The following is a 26,454-nucleotide window of genomic DNA, read 5'->3' as shown; positions in this document are numbered from 1 at the left end:
AATCATTTTCAATATATTTGACTTTGTTTAACATTGAAAATTCTCTGGTAGAAATCAATACATTGATTTTATTGTTAATTGCAATTGTTATATACATGTGTTTCCAGATAAATCTGGCTTTAAATATATAATTTAGTTAATTTTTTTATTATTGTATAATTTATTATTACATGTAAGGTAAATTCGGGTAAGATGGCCACTTTTAGAATGACTACAAAAATGCTCTTCAATAATTTATCAATTGATGAATTTAGTCTATAGTCGTCTTTTCTAAATGACCATAATATTCGAATTTACCCTGTAGCCCATTATTATTTCATTTTGTATTTTACATGTTTTTATGTATTTAAGTTTGGATACAAATTATACTCCACGGTATATAATATTTTTAGCCTTGTTATTTTCGACCTTTATACCTTTATCCTTCCTTAGCCTGATTAATTTCTTTATTAACTATTAATTTTATCAATTATATTTCTTGTTAATATGTTGATTAAATTGGCAATTATATAAGTATCTTTAAATTTTAATTAACTCTCGCAGTGGATTGGTAACCAGTTGCGCATTATCAAACTACTCAGCGTATAATTAATATCTTAGCTTATTATTGTCACGTGACAGGCTTGCAGCTGGTTTAAGTGTACTAGAGATAATTATCTCGAATAATTCCGGTAGTACAGCAATTGCACTGAATTATTCTCATTATGCGCGGTTTACAATTGCATAGATACAAGTGATACTATCCTGCTACAAAGTATACTGTGTTTTTATGGTGATGCCAGGGATAAATAAAACGTCATGCATACAGTCGCCTGGTTGACCATACGAACATAACAGAAACAACAATTATTTGGTTCCCTTTGGCATCCGTTCCGGAAATGATGGTAACCGTGTCTCGTTTCCTTCCTTCCTTCCTACCTTCATGTGCCTCTCTATCTGCGCCTCGTGCGTGTAGAATCGATCGACGATTAACGTCGGCCGACCGAGCAAAAGGATTACGGTGTGTGATTGTTTTATTTATCACGCAAGGTATTTTTATCGTTCGCGCAACAGCAGGAAGTGGATGAAACGCGTCGGAGAAAAAAATAGGTGCTTAGAGAAAGAAAAAGAGAGAAAAAGGGTGTGGAACGTAGGTAGAAAAAAAAATATCGAGAATAATAAAAGGTAATCTGTGAGTACATGAGAGAACAAGGTGAACAAATGTTAATTATTCGTGTCCGGTACGAATAAAATTGTTCACGCATTCAGTAGCTGACCAATCGGGACGTAAAAATATCGTTTGAAAAGAGAAATTGGTTCACTTAAGTGTTAAAGCGCTTAGCGGTTTTATGAATTTAAACATGAAAATTACGCGTTCACGCGGCGAAATGGGCTGGGAGGAAGTGGAAACATATGAGAGAGAACTGATAGCGAGATAATAAAGAATGGCAATTCGTTTCAGAGATGTAATAACAGTAATTATGATCTCGCAGCGTTATTATCCCCTACATCCGTTTTCGGAGGGAACGTTTATGAGCGCGCGTGACTTTGCTTCTTCTCCTTTTATTACGAATCGATTCATATGAATTCCCTTAAATCAGCGTACGTGTCGGGATAAGTCTCTCTCTGCTTGTTACGTACATCGATAGAACGTGATATTGGAGTCAAAAAGAGTCTTTATTGAGGGAACTAGATATTTCTCGAAGCAATTCAAAAGATAAAAATAATAATAATCTGTTTTTATAGATATAAAAATCTTATATATACATATATATAAATCATTCACACATTGGCGGATCCAGAAAGTTAAAGGAGGGAGCTATTGGCACGTTGCAAATAAAGTTTTTTTAAGATCAAATATGAAAAGATAGAATATTAAATTATTGCATAAATTATTACATTAAACATTTTTATTATTGCATTAAGTATTAAAAGTACTATTTAAACGTATAATTTACAAAACATTTCATTTTTAATTATATTAACACAAAAAATAATATAATGAAATCTGTTTCTTATATCTAGGAGTTTTAATTAAAAAATATATAGAAATATTAAAAATGTATATAACATTTTACAAATATTTTTAAAAAAGGAGATTCCAAAGGGAGAGAGATCATTGTCGCCATGGCTTTTCTCATGGATCCGCCAACGCATTCATACATATGTTCAATTAATACATTTACATTATAATCCAGTGTTTAACTAATAAACGATTAATGATTCGTCATTCATGAACATTATGATAATGAAAGCATTGATATCCGTTCAAAATGGGAAAGCTATAGCGAACTCCAATTTAAATCACGCTCGGAATTGGCTGCATTCCCGGCTGCTTTCTCCGTTGAACGGTATTTCCTCTATCATCGGCGTTTACGGGTCGCCCGGCGCGTTTGTCAAAACAGGAACGCGGATCCCTAAGAGCTATCAGCAGCTTCCCTACGTGCGAAGGGTGCGAAGCCGAACGTCGATTAACGGACGAGTTAAAAAGATTATCGTGTCGGTCGCGTCGGTTGCGTCGGTTAACTGAGTGCAGCTAGAGTAATGCGAGAAACCGAGCATGTCATCCAAACGCTCGTCCACCCAGAAAATTACGGCGTCGCGTCGTCGTCTTCGTCGTTCATTCGTTCGTTCGCTCGCTCATTCGTCCGTTCATTCGTTCTTTCGTTCAGTTCGTCCGTCCGTTCATTCGTTCATTCATTTGTCCGCAACCTGAATTTATTCCGCGCAATTACCGCGATAAGGGTCCACCTTAATAATCGTTCGTTAATCGTCATCCGCCCGTTTCCAACCTCGCCCATTCCGTCATCCTGACTCCCAGCCGCGGCGGGAAATGGAGAACATCCTGCCTGAGCATACATCACCGACCGTTTGGGAAATGTATTAAGGACGCCACGGTCGGTTAACGCAATTTAAATTTACAATAACGTACAGTATGATCTTTTAGTAACCGGAACTGCTTTTCAAAAGTAATGTGTTACCTATGTAGAAACTTCATTTCGAATGAATGAAATAGTTAATAATGTATTATCAAAATCAAATGTACCGTATATATGGCACATAATATATCTAAGAAGTAGAATATTTTACCCTAAAAAGATATATTTCATGTATTTTGATTTTTCTAATATGTAACTAAAGAAATTAATGAATCCAATATAGAGCAGGGTATAGTGCACTTTTTTAAAATTTATAAAAGATAAACCTGAACTTAAGTTTCTTAACTTTAAGATTATTTTTCTTAAATTCCTGAGATATTATTAAAATATTGTCGCAGTGAAGCCTTCAATTAAAAATATTTAATATTTATTTCCAAGATCGACTGAAGTATGTATACATAATTCGAATAGCAGTTTGGTGTGTATACTGCATATACATGCGTGTATTATACGGATACCTTGGCTTCAGGTTCACATGGTTACGTCAGTAACAACATTTGCGCGCAAGAGCGTAACACGAGTAAGCCTTTAAGGAAATGTCGACCAAAGAAGTGACAATTAGTGTTGTATATAGTACATAAACTGCCTGTGGTTTGGTGTCTCAGAAAAGCCCTTTGAATACGACGTAGTAGCGTCAACACCTAGAATAGGATGATCAAAGAACCCGAGCAGCGCACATTAATCGGTGATATTATTCGAGAATGTTTAGTTATCAGAACGCGATAGAAAAAAAATATAATCCTGATATTCTTCGGGGGATATCTGGGGTTGGGGGGGGGGGGGAACTTATATAACTTTTCTTTTCTTTGGTTGGATTCGATTAACTGGCGAATCTTAATTGCTGTTCTTAATGAGCGATATATATACACATTCCCGATAACGGTAACTTTGATTTCGTCGTTAATATTTTATGATCTACTATAATTAGCAATTAACGAAGTCGGGAATACTCACGAGAATACTTCGATGCGAATGCATGAAACAAGAGATATACCGTACTAGAGATTATTGATTCTAGGTCGTTATACATGTATATATACATATACACTTAGCTCAAATGCGAGTCTTTAGTAAGCTATTCAAGAGACGGGTCTTTACATTTAGTAAGCTATTCAAGGAACAGAAACAATCTTAAGGTTTACATTACAATATTTATGACTACATATTTATTATATCACAGTGCATCTAGAAATAATGATAAAATTCTATATTGTATAGAAAATAAAAAGTCTATTAAATATTTTAATAGATTTAAATTTACCAAATATTATATATATATATATAAAATTTTATTATATGTAACAATCTCTTTTCCCGTGAATTTTGAACATAAAAATTTTATCTTACATTATTAATCTGCAATTTGCATAAAAATAAGTGTGAGGCGTGTGAGCATACATGGAATATTATGGAAATATCTAGTTCTTTTATCATTATGAAATATTTGGAAGCATAACAGTAAACATGCGATAAAAATCCGTGAATATTAAACGAATTGCTCTCTACGGCCACAACTCCTTGTTTAAAAATATCAAGACGAATACCTACATTAGTGAAACGATTATGCGGTTGTTGCAACGTGCTCGCGTGGCATCGCATGAAAGTGCGCGCGTGCCATAACAGGTGAAGCGTAAACTTCGTACTTTGCACCTGGTAAATATTTGACGAAGTTGGCGTGCGGAGCATGGCAGGGTGGTTGATACGTGTACAGTACCGATACGCCATTTCTCTCTCTCTCTCTCTCTCAAGTTCAGAAAGCAGATGTGCAGCGGTATACGTTTCTCGCGCTTGCAATCGGGCTAATCCAATTCGGCCGCGAAATCGGAATCAATGTCAAATACCCATAAACGCGACATAACAGCTTAGGGACGGTCCTACGTTATTCGCGCGACAGTCGACGGGAGATAGAGTTGTTCTCTCGAATCGCCGCGCCAATCCTACGTGATATCCTAGCAAGAGAATCGATATCCGAAGCACAGACTGCAGCTGCTCGAGCCGAAAAGCTTCGCCGATAATTGAACGCGTCGCTCCTCTCCGCACGCTGAGCTTTCCTATGAATCGATATTATCTGTCTTATATATCCGGCGAAACGTCGAATCACCCTGCACGATCTGTCGGATGGTTTCGTTTTACAATCTAAACCTCGACCTAGATCTCTCCCGACTTTCGATTTTCAGAAACGATTTTAAGAAACATCCATAAGAGAAGACGGGCGTAAAAAGTTGCATCCATGGCGCGCTAATTGTTTTTTATGTTCGCATCATCGTGTTGGTAACCACCCTACCTTGGGATTTCGCGTTAACCAAAGCACAATCTTTACGATCTACTTGTTTCTCGACTTGGAGAAGCGTGGGAAGCGAGGGAGCTAATAAGAACTCGCATTTTCCGTGAATGTTCTTTCTCTCTTTTTCTCTCCTGTCCGTCGCTTTTCTTTCATCAAATTTCGCTAAAGCGTCTCTACCGCAACAACTTGCGAAGTAGTGTGTTTGTTTCTCCATGGCGAATTCCCGACGTCTTCGCTCTATATCTTACCGCATAAACTAAGACCAGTCGCGGCTATTCTTTGCCTTGGCCGATTTAATTTCGAAACATCTAATTCGCGCACTGACTACAGCACCGACTACACTTCGTCCGCTTCGTTCGAACAATGGGCAATTCAGTCGAGAAGAAAGGGTACTAACTAATGTACAAAGCTCGATCGATCGCTCTATTCGAAGAACGCTCGATGATTGTGAGACAGAGAAGAAATGCGCATTCTGAATCTTTTTTTTCTCTTTCTCATACAAACTTGTAAACATCCTTAATTATTTTCACGACTTTCCCAGTTTGCTTCAGTCGGGCCTGTTGCAATTGGGTTTTACATCACTTTACGTTTCTCGAACTATGATTTCGCCGAGCTTGCCGAGATGGAAACATAAAATTGGCTTCATGACTGAAATAGAAATAACGATGTAAAAAGTACAAACTACGTCGCTTTGTACTCTGTTAACTGAAAGTGCGTGCATAAGTATTAGTTACAAAATGTTTGTTTAAAATTAAATACACAGCACGAGTTGTTTATCAATTTTCTTCTTATTATCTAAATAAAATATACAATTTAAGCTTTGAAAAGTATTCGAACAGAGCAAAATTATAGATCATAAATGGAAAAGAGGATATTAAAGAGGAGCTGATTTCTGTCTAAAAAGGTGTAAGTAAAGAAAATAGGGTTTTTTTTTGCAGATTTTAATTTCTCCTGTATACGACGAAGTTATTAAAACTTTCGTGGCGTTGGTAACACCTTGAAAATTAAGTAAGAATATTGAAATTTGGATAAATACATCATGTTTGTACTCAATTTTCAAAGTGTTCCCCAAACTTTTTAATAACTTTATCGTATCTAGCTTGGAATATACAAAAAAAAAAACGCTGTATCTTTTACTGTATACTGTATACTGTATACCTTTTTGAGTGTAGAAATTGGCTTCTTTTTAACATTCTCTTTTATCAGAATTTATGAAAGTATTATTTATAGACACTAATCATGAATTTGTGATTTGTAAAATAAAAATAAAGTAATTTTGTAGCTCCAAAAATAAATCAAATATAAGTAAAATGCCTATATGAAATATTTTACTTATATTTGATTTATTCTTGGAGCCACAAAACTATTTTTATTTTATTTTATCGATTACAAGTTCGCGATTGTTGGTGCATTAATAATATTTTTATAAATTCTGAGAAAGAGGAATGTTAAAGAGGCCAATTTCTATACTGAAAAGATAAGTAAAAGGAAGTGTTTCTTGTAGATTTTGACCTGGATATGATAAAATTAAAAAGTTCGAGGAACACTTCAAAAATTAAGTATAAAGTTCATAATATTTTACTCTTCCATAACGTTTTGCTTTCGTTATACGTTATATGGCTGTAATAACACTCGCGGTAATTAAAATAAAGTAGATCAAGTAAACTTACGTATGTGCTGTAATAAGATTGCACATATTGTTCCCTGCATTATTAAAAGTGCATTAATTAGGGAGTTATTAAAACGCACTGTAAATCGAGTTTTGTCAGTGTCAGTAATTTAAAAAAATGGCATTTTTTTGCGATTGGAATAATCCTTCGCGGGTTATTTTATATTGCGAGGAAAGAATAGCACACTGAGTGAGATGGATCGAAGCATAATCCAGATCCACTCGAGAAGTGAATACTGAATACATTACAGATCTAATGCAGTTCGCACATAAATTAACATACATCGTTGAGGAATAGCCGTGCTGTGAAATCTTCTTAAAGTTTCAATGGGCCGCGAAAACTTTTCGACGAAATGAAAATTTGCTGGAACTTTTCCTAGTGTAGGAGAATCGATCGTCATATCTATATCAGTGTCAGCAACTTTGGCTCTCCTACGTTGTTACGAGAGTATTGTAAGATTTGTAAGTAACAAAATGCGTTGACTTTATACTTATCTATTTTATCTATGGATTTATGTATAAAATTGCGAAAAAATATTTATTATGTAATTGCACAAATATTACACTTAATGTTTATTAAGTTGACATAATTACTGTAGCACAATCAAATAAAACATTAATTTTGTGCTTTTTTATTGCTTATTATTAATTTGTAATTTTATTCGCGATTTTATTGTTTTAGTAGACTTGATAAAATAGTTGTTTTTTAAATTTATACTTAGCACAGTCACAGAAAAAAATCAAAGCATACATATAAAAAACGAAACATTTCTTTTGTGCTATTTTGTTGTCAAGTTCATTGCAACATTCTTAATTCATAAAAATCATTCGTCAATTATTTTGCACTAACAACAATATAAAATATCAATATCATTAAATATTTGAATGAATTGTATCTTTTTGATTTTGTTACTTGATATTATTATTTGATCAAGTCGTTCCCTTTTCTCATTGTTTCCAAATTTTCCGATTCAGTCCTATCATGGAAGCAATGATGAATTTTTTTATCGGTAATCTTATTTTTTTTTTTATTTAGTTCCTTGAAAATGTATTACATTTGGCATTGCACATTTTATTCTTTTGCTCTAAAAATTCGCTTATCCAAAAATGATTTGTTCTTTTTTTTTCTTAAAGACTAAGTTCTTAGAAATAGTGTTCATATCTCGTTTATTCTCTTGCCTAATTCTTTTTTCTGAAAGGCTCGTACTGAGATGGTCTATCATGGAGACAGTGATGGATTTATGATCCACAACTTCACTTTCTTCCTATCTTCACTTTCAGTCCCTTGAAATTAGGATTACCAGCTGTAAGTGCTCTTTCAAGAGTACATGTACTCTTTTTGAAATCATAAAACTTCTGTTCTCATTCATTAAAATTGTATATTTATAAAATTATATTGATAAAAATTGCCAATAAAAATTATATTGTAGAAATTCTATTTTATTAAATACCTACATTTAGCGCATAAAAAAATTATATCCTCTCCTTTCAGCCCCTGGATTATGTGATTCCCATCCGAGTGTCATTCAGGTGTTTTATTCTTGTTGTTCAATGAATGTTAAACAAGGATGACGTGATATCAGGAGAGTACTTGGGTGGGAATCTGAACGCGTCCCTAGATGCACTCGAATGAAGTTTCTGAACGCAGCGATAGTGACACGAGTCGATACAAATATCGTTTTACCTTTCTTGTTATTTTATGTAATAAAGAGCAATACTTGTATCGACTTGTGTCATCTAATGAAAAGTCCTCAGATTCGTGTTTACGTGACAGCTAGTTTCTCTTCTATGAAATATGCAATATATGCACGTACCGAAGTGGCTAGTGAGCCATTTCCGATCGTGTGTCTTTCCGTCTTACCGTCGAAAATAAATATCGCGTGTTAATGAGTGTCGAGAATGTCGAATTGAACAAAGGCTTTTGAAGTGATTGTTTCGATATGTTCATTATCCTATACGAGATTTGAAACATGATGACTCTGAATATCGCATTCACGTCAAGTACGGGGAATGTTCAATATCTCGAAGTACATCCCATTTGGCATACTGCATGTCAGTTCGTAGCATCTGTCACTCACCTAAAATGTTCTCTGCACTTCATCGTTTCATCGATGTAAATCATAAGTAAAGATTAGGCGTTTTCCAGACACAGTGTAACAATACAATGAATCATTCCATCTTTGTTTAACGTTAGTAAATAACAAGAATAACAATTCACTGTGTTACATTGTCCTTACTTGAAAACATTCGTTGAAAACTTAGAGAAACGATGCTCGAGCCTCATATTCTACATCGCGATTATTACTTTTTTTTTCGAAAAATATATATGCATCGAGATGGCCACAAGCTATTCCCATCGGAATTCACTATTTTCCGTATTGTGCATCTTTCCGTCCGTTGAAAGTCAATATCGCGTGCAAACGAGTATTGAATCGAACGATAAACGGTTGTCTCGTATATGTTTGTTAGTCCACAATATCATTTGTCAATGTCATTAACGTCTTATTATAAAATTCAATAATGATATTACAATAATCTAATCTATTTCCTTATTCATCCGGTTGGTTGCGTATGGTGATATATGCCGCTCAAGTGATAGCGCAAGTGCATTATAAAGTCATTCAAGTGATAGAGATAGTGCGATTATGTGAAGCGAGCGAAGCTAGAAGGATGCGTACCAAGAACATAGAGGAAAAAGATAGCAAAACAATGCTAAAAAAAGTTCGGAAGCAAAGAAGAACCAACACACGGTTTATCTACATCGCCCGATAAGTGAATTATTTGTTGTATTCCATTTATCATCCACTTATCTTATTCCGATCATATATATATTCTCAAGCATATCGTTTGTGTAGAGAGCAATTTTTGTACGTCTTACGTAATATTATTATGCTTTATATGAACAAATTGCCTTTTCAGCAAAGAAATTATTATTAGCTATTATTTTTCAAGTTTAAATAAAAAAATTAATGAAGTGTGCTAGTACAGAATAATTGAGATATAATTTTTTTTTAAATGGTGCCACCAAATGAACAATGCAGCGATAATTAATGTAGTAAAATAACAATTGAAATATATTATATTTTTTATATTTTGATTTTTTTTTCTGTATTAACTATAAACATAAGTTAATATAGTTACTATTTTTATCAAATCTACTAAAAACACAAAATCATGAATAAAACAACAAATAACGATCAACAAAAAAGATACTAAAGTTATATATATGTTTTATTCAACAGACTGCAGTAGCTATGTTAACCTAGATCATAATAGAAATACATATTTTTGTAATGTTAAAAACATATGTTTTTGAAATCTACTAAAGTTTTTTGTTATTAGTTCTAAAATTTTCAACTATAAAAATTCTAACACTCGAATTTACCGTAAAAATATTATTATAATTAACTTACATGGATAAAATGAAAGTGAATTAAAAAATAAGATTATAGAATATAAAATTATTTTAAAACACCACACTATTAAAAAATTAGGAAAATATCCTATGATCACGACAAGGATTACGAAGACCGATATGTTCCAGTTACTTAATAGGATTAATAGACACGTTACTATTAATGAGTTATTAATCCTTCGCTTTTTTTCGAGTAAGATAATTTGAAAAGAAATAGAATATATTAATAATTGTTAACTTTAATATTAATAGAAATGTTTATTTGTGGAGCAAGGATAAAATTGATTAAGGTGCATATTAGAGGTATTAAAAAAATCTATCAATACAGTATTGTAACAATGTAGAGGTAATAATCGACCAATCATTTCAACAATCCATAACACGAACGAAGTATAGTTAGATGAAAAACGATCGTAATCAATGATAAGAAATCTACTGACCAAATTATTGATTGAACACAGAGAATTTCTTGAGACTTTAATATTTCGCTTTTCACAACAGGAGTATGATTGCTTTCACTTTAGTGAGCTATCAAAGAACGAACAATATACTTGTATTATAAAAATAAAATGCTCTGTGGACCACTATAATATAATAGCAAATTTTAAGTAATTCTATAATATAGAATTTATATAATCATATCTGTGTGACATTTTACGTTTGGTATATAATATTTTCTGAATTTATAAAAGTATAAAGTATTTTAAAAATAATCTGTGTGTGTGTGTGTGTGTGTGTGTGTGTGTGTGTGTGTGTGTGTGTGTGTGTGTGTGTGTGTGTCACTCGAGCTAGCGTAAGTTATATTAGTTACATATTCAAAATTCGGAATTTCAGTTAAGATTGAAAATGAATATTTAAATTTTACGTTTACCAATCTTTAGTAAGCATTTAAATTCTCTCTGTATGCATTTAAATTTTGCGTTACATAAATAATAGTAAATAAAACGCTTTAAACATCTTAATTAATACAGCAAAATCATTCTAATTTTTTAAAACCATTTTAATAAATGATATGATTATAAGATAGTTTAAATTAAAAATTGCAAAAATCTGATTATTTCACATTACTTTTAATCTATTATTCTTTATCGTTGCGTTTCCGAATTTCTGAAAGATTCCACCTGGGACATTCTGTGAAGAAACGTCCCATGAAGATTCTCTCACGAGACGGAAATTCGGAAAAGATGAGACCGTAACCGAACACCCTGTAGATCCTCCGGATTCTTTGCCGTAGAATCACCAAGGGACTGCATATACGAGTTTCTACCTCTTCTTCTCTGGCACGTTTCTGTTTACCATGGCGGGCACGTTGCTGTCCACCGGCGTCTGGTGCTTCCTGGTTAGGCTACCCATGATCCATCTGGCACGCGGACCCTCGAGGATTGTCGTCGTCCTCAGCGGTTATGTCTTCGCCGCCGGTGCACTCACGTTGCCTGCCTCATGCATCCTGTATCGCGAGCATAACGTGACTTGGGGTCGTCGTACATTACTTCCGGTAAGATTATTCATAGTAATTGTAAATCGCAGCGATTGCACGACGATAGTGCAATTAAATGATGTGTATTTCAAAGGACATGACGCATTATAAAAAGATTCCTCATTAGAAATTCTTCTTTTAGAATCAATCTTTTTAAAGAGAAAGAGCGATCTTATATATTTAATTCGTATTATTCCTATCATATTAGTGGCTTTATTGAGAATTTAGAAATGACTATTAATTATTATTGTTTTATATTGCAATGCATTCATCTTTTTCCGCTGTTATAAATTTTCATTAATGAATATTTATATAAAATTTGATTTCTATTCTAACTAAAATCTAACTCAAAATTTAATTTTAATTTTAACTAAGTTGAAATTGTAATTAAGATAGGAATAAAAATATTCGTGAATATATACGATATGTATGTGATGGAATATAGACAAACAAGGGAAATAATTTCAATCTGTCTTTCTACTTCGTTAAATGCAAATCGTTGATGCAACGACAAAACAATTCGAAACAAATGCAAACAGAATAAATGACCGAATTTTTATTGTTCCATTCTGAACACTGTTATATAATACCGTAAATATGTGCAAGTGAATGAAGTATTCAGTCTTTTCTCTCTATAATAAAAGATCGTCTTTTTCAAGGGTCCTTAGGCCCGACATTTATTGATCGAATGGACTAAAACGGGCGTATCTGCTCGTACGATGACGCGATCGACTTAAGATTTGAGAGAAAATCTTCGTAACCCGTTCGCCGTAGCTGCGGGCGCAGATCGACCATTTAAATCTTAGTGGACGATTTCTCCATGATCTATGACGGACACAGTGTACCCAGCGATCGTTCCAAATAAAGTTCCCTTGACTTGGTCCCTATTACTTCCTGAAAGCTCAGTTGCTTGCGTTCCATTAACTTTTCCTACGTTGAAGGGTCCTTAACTCTTTCTCTATGATTGATAACAACAGTCGACAAACGCATTTCTATCGAACAATATTAACTGTAAGCTTCTCTATTTTCTCTCTTTCGATTTTTAAGTTTTATACTCTTTATGTTTATTATATGTATCACGTTATATTATGCACGTATTTAATCAAATAAGATTTATTTGCGATGTACGATAATATTAATATATTCCCTTTTGCAATGCACAACATTATTGCGTAATATTTTTATCAAAAGCCTTAACTTTCCTCTACAATTATATTCTTACTCCCTCTACATAATCTGAGTATTTTTGTTCAGCTCAAGTTTTTTATTTTCTATGCTTTTAAAAAATGTGGAAAAATTCAATATTACTTATCAACATTTCTCTATTACATTACTAAAGAGATTACAAAATATTTTAGAATGAAAAATCTGATTCCATCCTTCTTTATTTCATAAGAATTTGAGAATGAAATTTTGCTTGTATCAAGAAAGATTATAGACAAATATGCAGATAATAGCAATAAGCATAATAAAAACTTAAAAAGTGATTAATACAAGATTGGCAAGTTCGACGAACGAATCATCGACATAAAAACTACGATTAACATTCATAATGCTCTTGGAATCATTCCATCCTTATTGCTTATCAAATTTAAACAAGAATAAATAATACTCAGCATTGTGAACGTGAATCGGCCTACAACCAAAATTTCAGTTGAGCATAAAATTATTTTGGAGATTAAACGGAACGTAATAGTATCAAAAGGAGTTGAAGAAATGTCAGAACTGTGTGTACTATGCGTAAAGTTAAACAAGATAAGGGGGGATCTCGTTTGCTTACAAATCGATTGCCTACAATATCGTTTGCCTACATCACTTTTACCGACAGTTCATTAGCATATAAAAATGATTGCCTACAGCTCGATTGCATATATATACTATTCTCTGCTTTAAAAACACCAATTCTATTTCAAAACTCAAACTTTTTACTTTAAAAACACGAATTCTCTGTTTCAAAACAAATTCTCTCAATTCTTCCTTGAAACACAAATATTTTGCTTGAAAAATACAAATTATTTTCTTACTTAACTTAATCTCAATTTTATATTAGTGCGCAAAAATGCTTGTAGGTAATCAACTTGACAATCGATCTGTAGGCAATAATACACGTAGGCAATTTGGTCTGGAAATTTTATTTGTGCGCAAAAGTGCTTGTTACAAAAGGCAATTGAGCTATAAGCAATAAATTTTGTGCGCAAACAAACTGTCAGCAAAACTGATGTAAGGATACTATATGATATTGATTTGTAGGGATCCACCTCCTCAATATTGGGAATTCAATTTTTGTCCAAAACTGATTATATATTGTTTTTCCAATATTATCCCAATTGAGCAAAAATTTAATCCCTAATATTGACCAAATACTGGAAAATCAATGTATAGCCAATATTGGCCCGTTATTGGGGCCCCCAATATTGGCCCAATACTGGAAAACCAATGTATAACTAATATTAGTCAAATGTTGGGACCCTCAATATTGGCCCAATATTGAAAAACCAACATGTGGCCAATATTGGGCAGAGACTGAACCCCTAATATTATTTCAATATTGGAAAAATAAGATGTACCCAATATTGAAAAAAAATTGAATCCCCAACATCGGTGAAAAATTGGAAAAACAATGTACAGTCTACATTTGGCAAATATTGAATCCCCAATATTGGGGGATCCCGTTTGCCTACAATCGATTGCCTACAAAATCCTTTGCCTACATCACTTTTTCTGACAATTCGTTTGCGCACAAAAATTATTGTCTACAGTTCGATTTTCTACATGCACTTTTGCGCACAAATAAATGTTTCAGAAACAAAGTGCTTCAAAAACATTTGCCTTCAAATACTTATTGCCTACAGATCAATTGCCTACATGTATTATTGCCTACAGCTCGATTGTTTACTTAATTTTATACTTGCGCACAAATATAAAATTAAGATTAAGTTAGATTTAAGAAAATAATTTGTATTTTTAAAGCAGAGAATTTGTTTTATTTATTTTAAAACCGAGAATTCGTGTTTTTAAAGCAGAAAATTTGTATTTTAAAACAATTTTTAGCAGAGAAATAGTACATGCAGGCAATCGAGCTGTAAGCTGTAATATTTGTAGGCAATAATACATGTAGCAATAGTACATGTAGGTAAATGTAACTCTGTTTCTACAATTTTTATTTGTGCGCAAAAGTGCATGTAGGCAATTGAGTTGTAGGCAATTTTTGTGCACAAATGACCTGTTGGCAAAAGTGATATAAGCAAACAATACTGTAGGCATTTTTTAAAAAAAGAAGCTCGCAAAATAAATCAAATTATCTCATTTATATATGTTAGATATAATATTACACAGAGATAAATGTATAATAATAATATGAAACCGAGGTTATATAAATTGACTGTCTGCTATGGACGTGAGCTCGCAACTCTATAAAGCTTGAAAATTGTCAGAACAAATATCATTTCTGAGACGATTGTTACTCTCAGAAACCCGAATTTAATATTATCTTAACGTCGTCTCGAGAGAAACAGAGTAACACGTAAGAAATATCAACAGTAAAGTTAAAGATGTAGTATCACCAAAAAGGATACATCTTATACGTTAGTGGAACAAAGGGAGCAGAATCCATTTTTTAATTAATATTTTTCAGTAATTTAGAAGTTAGAGTTACTCTAAAAATTGTTTAAATACTTTAAAAAAAAAAGATACATATAAATACTTTATAAGAGATATTTATAAAATAATGAATTTTGATACGTACAAACAAATTGAAATAATTATTATTATTAAAGAATCAATTAATATATAATATTAAAACCATAATATAAAATATAATCCTTTTTTCTCTTTCTCTCTCTTCTATATAATTCTCTGTATATTCATAATAGGAAATAATTAAATTATATGCATATAAAATATCAAGTTTTAAACCATGTCGCGCTACAATATAGATGAAAATAAATCCTATTAATTATTACATAATTCGCGCGGACATAATATCGAACACGAGAGAGAGGCTCTATCGAAACCCGATTATCGTGACACTGCGGCACAAAATTATCTCAAATATATCGTACGGAACAGTCATTTGCTAGTATTAGAGGTTTGTACTCACAATTCGATGCGCTGATGTTACCATCGTTTTCCCATGGTGTCCTCACAGTTTTAAAAAATAATGATAGCTGCATTTTTGTTCACGAGCCCAGCAATCGGAAAGAACTCGAACATTGTCAGTTATAATCACTATCACTGTTATTCATATCGCACTGTTAAATGTATTTAGGTCACTGTCATGTCTCTTTACGAAGCTTACAAGATGTCATTCTGTTGCATTTTACTGTCACAGACGAACCATTTAATTTTTTTTGTGAAGACAATCAGAGAAAAATCAAAATATCATTCGTCAAAACATGTCGAGCGTGTCAAAGCTGCCACAAATTATTCTGCGTCTTTCTCCGACAACCGCATATCTCACTTTACTATGTAACAAACGTGTCGTGGACGGTTAATGTGTTATCATTACAAGTTACGAGAAGAGTAATGGATCGCTCCTCTTGTTCGATCAACTTCGAGCAGGTATAGTATAGACATTCATAACACCAAATAATATAGTACAGACATTTATTATAACTTTGAGTGCGGTTAAAGTCTTACTACAAATGCTTTGAAGCATTTAACTGATCAATTAATAGAAGAATTTTACTAATTGACTATAATCAAAGAATATCTACTTCAAAGCAATAGCACCGATTGGCGTTTGCAACGTTCACGAACACATATTAATGTATCACTTCACTCTTGCGTATCACTTCACTCGTTTATCAAATGTTAACAAGAATGCTCGCGCGAACACCACCTCAGATAATTTCACACAGACGACAAAGGAACATTCCATTAAACGTTCGCAACGCTGGCGCATCAATTCATTCTTGTTTAATATTTGGAAACAACAACAATGAAATGATGCTCACGAACGTTAAGTGGAATGTACCCAAAATACGGCGACGTATGCCAAGGTCGCCATCTGCCGTTCGTCTTTCCCCCACCAAGCGCTCACTTCATCGCATACGTAGTTACGTTAGTTATGTACGTCACGCGGCTAGCCAGCATCGCAACGCGTCGTCACTGCCAATTATGAGTCGCGAAAGCGGAAGGATTGAAGGATATCGAATTCTCCTTGCTCGATTGACTCCTAACAGATATATAGTGAGTACAAAAAGTATTCGTACAAAGAAAATATTCGTATAAAGAAAAATTTATCCAGCGAGAAATGAGTCATCGAATTGATGTCGAATCGATATCGATGATTTCAACACCAATTCGATTTAATTGATGATCATTTCTTACTGGGTAATTAACAATTTATTCATAAAGTATAAAATAGACCGTATGTTTCTTAAAATTATATATACCAAAAAAATGTATATTAATTATAGAAAATGTATTATCTGAAAAATAAGCGAAAATTAAAAGTTTCATTGTTTGGAGGCTCAAAAATTCGTACAGTCGAGAAATTTAGCTTACAATATCAGAAATACATGCGAAGTTCATTTGTATATGTTAGAACAAAATGTATAATTCATTGAATAAAATTGCTAATTGATGTTTATTCTCTACAAATAAGACTTTTAGAAAAAATTTCTTTGTACGAAATTTCTTTGTAAGAAATTGACCAACTACAATCGAATGCGAGGAGAATAAGTGATTATGATTTGTCTATTCCTTATGGATTAAGGCTTAATCCATAAGGCTATTATAGATCCGGGATGAAGTCCGATCTACATAAATCGCAGGTCGCAAACTTGTTGCATCAGCCAATCCGATTATCCGATGCATCAATTTTAAAAATGACTGATATGCGAACTCGCGTTCTATGTAGATCTGACTTAACGAGTGCGTGATACAAGATACTATATTCTTTTTGGTAGTTCGATTGAGATTTTGTGCTCCTGAAGAGAAAAAGTTTCGTATAGACAGTATGTTAATTAAATCTATAATTTCATAGGGCGAGCGCGCGAAGGTTGTCACCCGTTATTTCGTCTTTCTCCCACCAAGCGCGCGAAGGTTGTCACCCGTTATTTCGTCTTTCCCCCACCAAGCGCCCACTTCACTGCGTATGTTCCGCGGCCAGCCAACGTCGAACGACGCGTCGTCATTACGAGTCGCGAAAGTGGAAGGATTGGAAGATATCGGATCGCTCCCGTTGCTCGATCGACTCTTAACAGATATAGTATACACATTCATTATATATATACGTTACGTATGATCATTATACTCTTAATACAGTACGGCAGAGTAATGTATGAGATACTCTCTCGATCTCTCTCTCTCTCTCTCTTTCCGCATGACTCCTTTCCGTAACGAGTTCGTGATACAAGATATGATACTCTCTTCGATAGTTTAATTGAGATTTCATGCCTTCGAGAGAAAGTTTCATATAGATAGCATATTTCGTATAACAAAATACGGTGAGCGAGCTAATTGTAAGACGCTACCCCTCGTTTCGCGTTTCTCCCCACCAAGCGCGCACTTCACGTCCTTCGCTTCCAACCAACGGCCATTACGGGATTACGGCCAACGCGTCATTATTACGCGTTGCGACGCGAAAGCTGAAGGGTATTGGGTCGCTTCTGTTTCTCGATCAACTCTTAACAGATGTGGTATAAACATTTCTTACATATATGTATTACATATGGCACGAAAGAATAATGCGTTATTTGTCGCGACACTCTTCTCCGCGAGACTCTTTCCGTAGTTTGTGATAGAAACACGATGTTGAATTTAATAGTTTGAGTAACATTTCGCGCAGTTGATGAGAGAAAAGTTCTCATATAGGCAGCTAATTACTACTCCGATATTTTGATTTAATACTATTAATGCGAGTTTGATTCGCCGTGTAACGCAAATAATACGATATATGTTTCCAGGTTATGTCGCGTAATCGAGAAACTGCTAATTATGTGATTTTAATTCAATATATTACAGAAATATACACTTTATACAGATATATATATATATATATATATATATATATATATGTGTGTGTGTGTGTGTGTGTGTGTGTGCGCGTGTGCGCGTGTGCGTGCGTGCGTGCGTGCGTGTGTGTGTGTATTACGATCCAATACTTGTGACGATTTATTATTTATTTGCACGATATGCATACTGATTAATAAATCGCATGAATAATAGCGTATTTGTCACGATCGTTGCTTTCTACGATAGTGATAGATTCGAGAAATGATCCGTATGGATTATAAATAGAATATTGTCGTTTTTAATTACTCTAAATCGTTAATTGCCACTTTTGGCGTATTGCTTACATTTATCTCAAAATCTCCGCTCAATTACAGTTATAACTCGCAATTTGTCCCATGATTAGTAGTTTATATATGATGCGGAATGAGTATGGTTAATTATAACCACTAATTAACGCGATACGACGATTATACCACGCGCAACATACTCTCGACGTTTGTAACGTGCTTAGTGACGAATATATAATAGATTAATAGAATAATCGCGAATGCGACGATTCGCCACTTTAACTGCCACAACATTCGGCGACAACACTCGTACGTGCATTCGCGATGAACAATCAAAGCGGCCCCTCGGATAACCGAAAATCCGGAATGACGCATCGACAATGACGTCACGACGCGCCGTCCGCGAATCGGTAATTATCGTTATGCCGCGGTCTAGCAGCTAATCGCCATCACGCACCTTAATTAATACCAAACTCGATTTTACGCTGCGTTCGATTACGTAGCGTGCGATATACCTTGAATGATTAAATGCGTCGTTTGCTCGTTCGATAAGTTGCTTGTCTCGTGCAATGCTCTCAAGAAGCATGAATTGAAAAAAATGTATCCGAAGGGGATCGAACATAATAAAAAGAAACGCGTTCGTCACGTGTACCGGATTTAAGGACGAGCGATCGTGATAATTAGCGTGATAGGGATTAACCGTAGTTCGCAGTAAATTGGAAGAGATTAAGAGAGGATATCCCGGAGATGTGTCGCAGTGCCATGTTACGGATAGTCCTTCCTAGTAACTCGTGAATCATGCATTACTTTCCTGTTCTAAACTATCGCATGTTGCTCTTGTAATCGGGCATCGGGAGTTTCGAACGACGATCAATGGTCGCTGTACCGTATAGTAGCAATTGCGATATTCGCACGGCGATCGGCCGTTTCATTGGTCGTTTATCGCTGACCGAAAGTTCTATCGCATTCGCGTTAACGGGAACAGAAAAATAACGTTCGATCGTCGTTTCTCTCAGTTATTTATTCTTCCGAGGTGTATTGTGCGCGTATAAATCAGAATCGGAGTATGGACCTCCGTGCGATCGTGGGATTAATTAGTGCGCTGGTTCGTAATTAGCCGCGTTTTCCGTTCGGCTTACCGATCGATTTTAATACTCGCGAGTGTGTACGTGTGTGCGCGAGTTCGTCGAATTACACAACATTGCCTGCAGAACAATAACAACGATGCATCGACCGGTGAGTCCATTTTTCATTAAATTTATATGATCGATTGTTTATCCGCTCTAATCAATATTTGGATGTATCTTTATATAGATCAGAGAGTTGTTAATTTTCAGATATTGCAGCTGAATTCTGCAATATCGTGAGATTTATTTTAACATGTCTTTTATTTATGGATTGTTAACTCGCAGCAAAAGTTTCTTATCTCGTTTAATTTTGCAAATCTGCAGTTTGCAGCCACAATTATTTTTTAATGTACATCGTATTCCACGAGAATATTGGAATTAATTTTCGGAATTTCGTATTTTCTCTATTTTGATTTCTCATTAAAAACAGATACTGTATAAAGATCGTCAAATAACATTATGTATATTTTGATTACGAGAAAAATACAAATCAGTATTAATTTGTGGATATTTCAGTTATGTTTTGCAATGTCTATGAAACTTGTTTTTTCTTACTCATTTTTTATTTATTGCTAACTTTTTGCGATAAAATATTTTTTATCTCCTTTAATTATGCAATCTTGTGATTACTGCAGATACTTTTTAATATATGTACATAATATATGTACATTGTATTTGATAATTTATATTGAAATAAATTTTTATATAATTTGATATATTTTATTTTAAACTCGTTAAAAATAAATATTATATAAAGATATTTCTAAGTGACATAATGTTTTGATTACGATAAAAATGATATCTTTACATAGACCAGCGTTAATTTTTGGAATTAATTTTCAAATTTTGAATACTTTATTTCAAACTCATTAAAAACAGATACTGCATAAAAATACTACTAAATGACATAACGAAGAATGTTATATTTTAGATCATTATTATAATTTTTGGACATTGCAATAATGTCAGAGAATTATTTAATCATATTTTTTATTTATAACTTGTTAACTCGCAACGAAAGTTCCTTATCTCATCTATTATAATTGTGTAGATTTGCTGCTTCACGGTTACAATTATTATTTTTTTTTAATATTCCATGAATTATCCCCGTGAGATTAGTTTTTAACTTTTGTATTTCTGTTTTGAATTCATTAAAAACAGTTACTGTATAAACTATAAAGATATCGCCAGGTAGCGTAACACCTGTCGTGATTACGAGGAGAATATTGTGCTTGTAAATTGAGTTAAGAAACTCAATGGTGCTTCTACGCGGAACGATATTGTATATGAACCACCGAGCGAACCACACTGTCACGTTGATCTTTACACGATGTGAAACTCGCCGTGTTATTAGACGGACATAAGAATAAGTGTAAGCACGAAGCGATAAATCATACTGTGAATGTAATAACAAAAATGTGAGGCGTACGACTCGCTTAACGAAAAAGTATAGAACTGCCGGTGCCTACCGATTATTTTGCAACAATACTCAATCTTAATATTTGTATGTTTGTACGTGTTTACAGCCACGTCATATTACGCGAACGGATCAATATGTATGCGAGGGATATTAATTCTATATGGACCTGGAGTCTGATGTGAATACGTTCTCGCATCGTCATTACAAACAACATACCGTATGTAAATCGTGCGATCGATGTACTCGCGCACGATGCACCGGGCAGTTGCATCATCTTTCCCTCCCCTTGTTTTTTATAATCAATTTAATTAGATCTCTCACCTTGCGCGCAGTGACGAGCATATTCGCACACGAAGCGATGCCCTTTGGGTACAATTTACATGCGAAATTTCGTACGTATCTGCGCGAAACTATGTAATGCATCGCGCGCGCGAAATGTCTGGCCCGGAATTCTCGCGTTAATATGCGGCCAAATCAATTGTTTCTCGGTGTCGACTTCGAGATCGTGTTTCGTCCCACGTGAAATTTCAACATATAGGTGCGCGCGATTTCCGCGATTGAAATTTCATGAAGTTACGCGCCGAAACTTTCCGCACAAACTCACTGTTTTCGAAATCAAACTTCCGTCGACGTGTCGGCGCGCATATAATATTGCAATATTTCACGTTTTGCTTCGGGTTCGGTAATCTGTAGAATTCTTAGATTTATTGTGACACGTACGTAAATAGATAGCTTTTGTAAAATAGAGAGATTTAAGATCAGAATTGCACTGCAGTTCGAACGTTGTAAAGAAAATACAACGCGATTTTTCAAACGTCTATATTTAAAAAATTATTAATTAGTACAGTTATTTAGGATTGGATTAATTCTTTTTATTGAAAAAAAATTAAAGTTGTTTGTATAATCTTGAAAGTATCTCTATCAAACGTCATTTTACAGTAATTTATCCACATAAATTTTGTGTCATAAATTACTTTGTTACACTTTCTGCTTATAAGCCGTCACACATTTCGTCGTTAGCAGTTAATTGATTGACTCGTTTATTTGCTGTTTTTACCGCGAGCTAAGGCATAGACGGGTGATTTGCGGAGTGAAAGAGAGCGTGAAAATAGAGTAAATGAGAGAGAAAAAAATGGGGTAGAACTGGATAAAGAAGGATGTGCCTATTACGGGGATAAAGGTAAAATAGAATATAGCGCTGAGATGGCGTTTATAGTTCGCACACATGAAAGCAATTTCATGATCACACGCGAAAAGAACTCGATGCGGCGTGAAACGGAAAGAAGGAATCCTCAGATCGACCGCTGTTGATCGACGGGCTTATTTATTGTAGAATGCATCTATTAATGATGAATATCGGGAATAAACACGTTGCCTGCAACGTTTGCGTTGCAGTTTGCTCGACAGTTCTGAGCGCATCACTAAAGCGTTTTCAGCTCAATGACAGGCTTTATGAAATTTGTATGTTCGTAGCGATTAACCAGTTATCGTTCCCATTCAGATTATCCACGCAACTCCACAAATGTAATTCGCGGTATCGTCGAGCAACTGGAATTGTTTTTTTTTTTTGCAAAATGATGACAACAAAGAGAAAACGAACCTATACGTCTGCAATCGTTTATAATTTTTATCTTACAAGTTCGTGTTTCGGCATTATTATTGATGCACGTTAAAAATATTGATTATAATGTCTCACTGAGAAACCCATTTAGTTGAATCAATTAATTTCTTGTTTGGATATGGACAAACAAATCCTTGGTTGATGCAATAAAATACTTTAGTTGAAATAAAGTATTTGGTTATTGTAACATTTTATTTGTCTCTGATAAACATTGACATCTGATAAAGTTATTTACAATAACCAAATGTTTGGCTCCAATTAAATTATTTTATTGCGTCAATCAAGGACTTGTTTGCCCATATCTAAACAAGAAATTAATTGATTCAACTAAATGAGTTTCTCAATTATTGCGTGAAATCAGATAATTATTGATATTACTACATCTCGAATAATTTAAAACAAGAAATCCAATACTTTTCCGGAAAATTTATCTTGGTATTTCAGACATAGAAATCTTTTAATTAATTAACTTTGAGTATGATTAGTTGAACATAAATCGTTTTTTTCATAGCGTTGAAAGGTAATTTTTTTCTGATGTATAATAAAATCGAACTCTTCTCCGCAATAATCCGTTTCACTACGCTTCAGGCGTTCTAACAGCATTTGCAACTTGCAATGATGTTGAATACACTCAAAATGAATTTTTATGTATTACCTTGATTTTGTGCATTTTTTGTAAACATTACATTGTTGGCGATTATTATTTCCAATGTCTTCTCCACGCACTCATTTTTTTAGAATATTAATATTATCAGCAATCCGGTTGTCTTCTTTGTAATATTATATATAGTTACTTTTTGAAAGACTTTATCAGGATTCTCTGGGATTTACGTAAAGAAGCTTGTAGGACACGAGACATATGTCATGATGAATTTTGTTTCCAATTAATATAATAACAATATATCGAGATTCATTGTTGACATTCACCTACGATATCGCAGAAATAGTAGTCGGATTCGGTTTTAAATAGAATATAACGAGAAAACTGCAAATCTGGGTCACTCAGATTGGAAATCGTTGACGCTTTTTCATGAAATTGTGAAAAATCAAATTCTCCGAAAATTGGAAACGTTGAAAAGTTATTTTCAACGCAAAAATCAACGGGTCAAATTCGGTCCCGATTTTAGTCGATTGTCGAGAAAGCCTAGGATGGTCTTCCGATTGGTATCGCCTTTAATAATGATAAAATCGATGACGCGCGGGAAAACGATGGATACGTTTCGCGCTGTTCACCAGTGGTCCTGCGGTATCTCTTTTAATCGCGCCAATAAAAAAATCCGCGCCGCGAAATAGTGCGACACAGCAGCGTGGCCATCGCTCGCCGATATCGTCAATTCGAGAAGAACAAAAATTCTGATCGCGTTGGTTATAACCGCCGGTTACAAAGCGACCTCCAGTTGCACGCCGCAATAATGGACACGCCGGGCAAATAATAGAATCGATCCGTTGGCGACATATCGATTGGCGTGCGTTACTTATTGCTTCCGTCAACGAGTAATTTCCTCTTTATCCAGGACCGCGATCCGTTCGTACGGATAGACGGCATGGGCATGATGACTGGGTAATATGTTCGACAAATTGGTAAAGAGCTAATTACCGGTCGACCGCGGAAATTATGGCGTGCCGCGATATGGTAGCACGTGTAACGCATTCGATTCGTCGTTCGGTTGTGGTATATGCCTCGCTGTATACAATACACACTGCTATATGCGAACGCGATAGGATAATAGTCGAATGGTGCTATTGCGGGAAAGGAGAATACACACTAATTTTCTTCTCAATTATTTAATTTCTTTCTAATTTTTACTCTGCCAAGTTCCATATAAAAGTGAAATATTTTTTAATTTCATGCATTTATTGCACAAAATTTAAACTTGATATGATGATTTTTAGTGACATTTTCTCATATTATAAATATACAGCGTCGATATGTGAATAAATAGTTGAAAGATTTTTATTGTAACTTTTATTTCGAGCTTTTTATGAAAGTACTGATATTTGTGATATTTATATATAATAATAGTGTGTGTGTGTATGTGTGTGTAGAGAGAATATATAAATAATACTTCGATTCGCAATTATAAACGCTAACAATAATAACATTCATCGATTCTTCGAGAATTATCCTAAAGATGAGATAATATTCGTGACTTAAATCCGTTCTAATAGTGACATGTTTACTTAACACAATTTCGCCACAAGCAAGGAGGATTTGCTGTTGCAATGAAAGCTTAGCTTTCCACTTCACGTCCCACTTGCCTGCTCCTCTCATCTACTCTCCCTAATCTGCTTTCGCACAAGCAAGGACAATGCGACTCATTGAGATGTATCGCATTGAAACTTAAGCTATCGATCCGCCGATAACGGTATTCTGTGAATCGTTAGGCTATCAGGTTAGTCTCACGTTAATACTTTTTTAACTACCTCTCTTTACAGTCATAATAATCACGACTTTGTTCATTACTGTTGTTCGGACATTGACGTATATGTCGTGATAATCTCTTTATCTCTGTAATATTGTGCTTACCTCTGTCTGGTCGATATGAATATAAAGTAGATGGCTGATTATGGATATTACGTAGAAATTACGCTCGCGTGTATTTTCGTCGTTAATACGTAATCATTTGTTGTAAGGAGAACTGAGTACTTCTCACTTAGCGAGTAAATTGCAGGACAAATTGCCGCGACTACACGAAACTTAAAATTTACATACATTTATACGGTGAAAAAAATATGCAGCACAGGAGGAGTGCAACAATCAAATGCACTCTTTTACATTTATCAATTAATGCAAATATTGCAATTGTTACACTGAAGTTGCGATTTGTTCAAAGTAACGCATTAAAATGTCGCGAAGAAATCCTTGCGAAGAGATCTGCTGCACTTGCTGCACATAAATCTGTAACTCCTGTGTGTTTACCGTACATCTCTAACCTTTCTTTTGTCGTGCCCCGAGCGAGAAAACTCCGCAAACTTTTTCTCCCGATGCACACGACAACCGCTTCATGCATCTTTGGTGCACTTTACGGGCGCATCGACAGAACGAAGTTCTCCGTGTTCACTGGCTCCGAATCCGCGATCGCCATACTCTGTTACTGACACTCGACTAAAAAATTCCTCCTTCTTTTGCGACACCGTTTAGGAATTTACTCGTTCTTTGCAGTTAGTTTGGTGAATTGTTTATAAATTAAAGTATAAGTTGTGCTTCAGGTACCGTCAGAATTTAATATCTTTAGTATCAAAATGTCTATACTCGAATTAAGAGTTAAGCAATCC

General features: G+C 34.4%; 1 protein-coding gene and 1 long non-coding RNA gene across 2 annotated transcripts in view; one reads left to right on the top strand and one right to left on the bottom strand.

The window, feature by feature from the left end:
• The window catches only part of Dhit (regulator of G protein signaling double hit), a 71,805-nt gene extending 55,699 nt beyond the window's left edge, over positions 1–16,106 (bottom strand). The window contains exon 1 of the mRNA XM_087407051.1: positions 15,863–16,106. The gene's annotated coding sequence lies outside the window, so the exon portion shown is untranslated. The remainder of the gene's footprint in view (positions 1–15,862) is intronic.
• LOC147909272 (uncharacterized) lies at positions 11,550–12,928 on the top strand. Its single transcript, XR_015545372.1, has 2 exons — positions 11,550–11,781; positions 12,423–12,928. It is a non-coding gene; the product is annotated as an uncharacterized LOC147909272 (long non-coding RNA).
• Positions 16,107–26,454: the final 10,348 nt, after the last annotated feature.

Source organism: Acromyrmex echinatior, chromosome 6, assembly GCF_024713525.1.
Source record: "Acromyrmex echinatior isolate Ae372 chromosome 6, ASM2471352v2, whole genome shotgun sequence".
In the NCBI taxonomy this organism is placed as follows: Eukaryota; Metazoa; Arthropoda; class Insecta; order Hymenoptera; family Formicidae; genus Acromyrmex; species Acromyrmex echinatior.
Note: the sequence above shows the minus strand (reverse complement) of the source record. Positions and strands in the feature narration are given on the sequence as shown.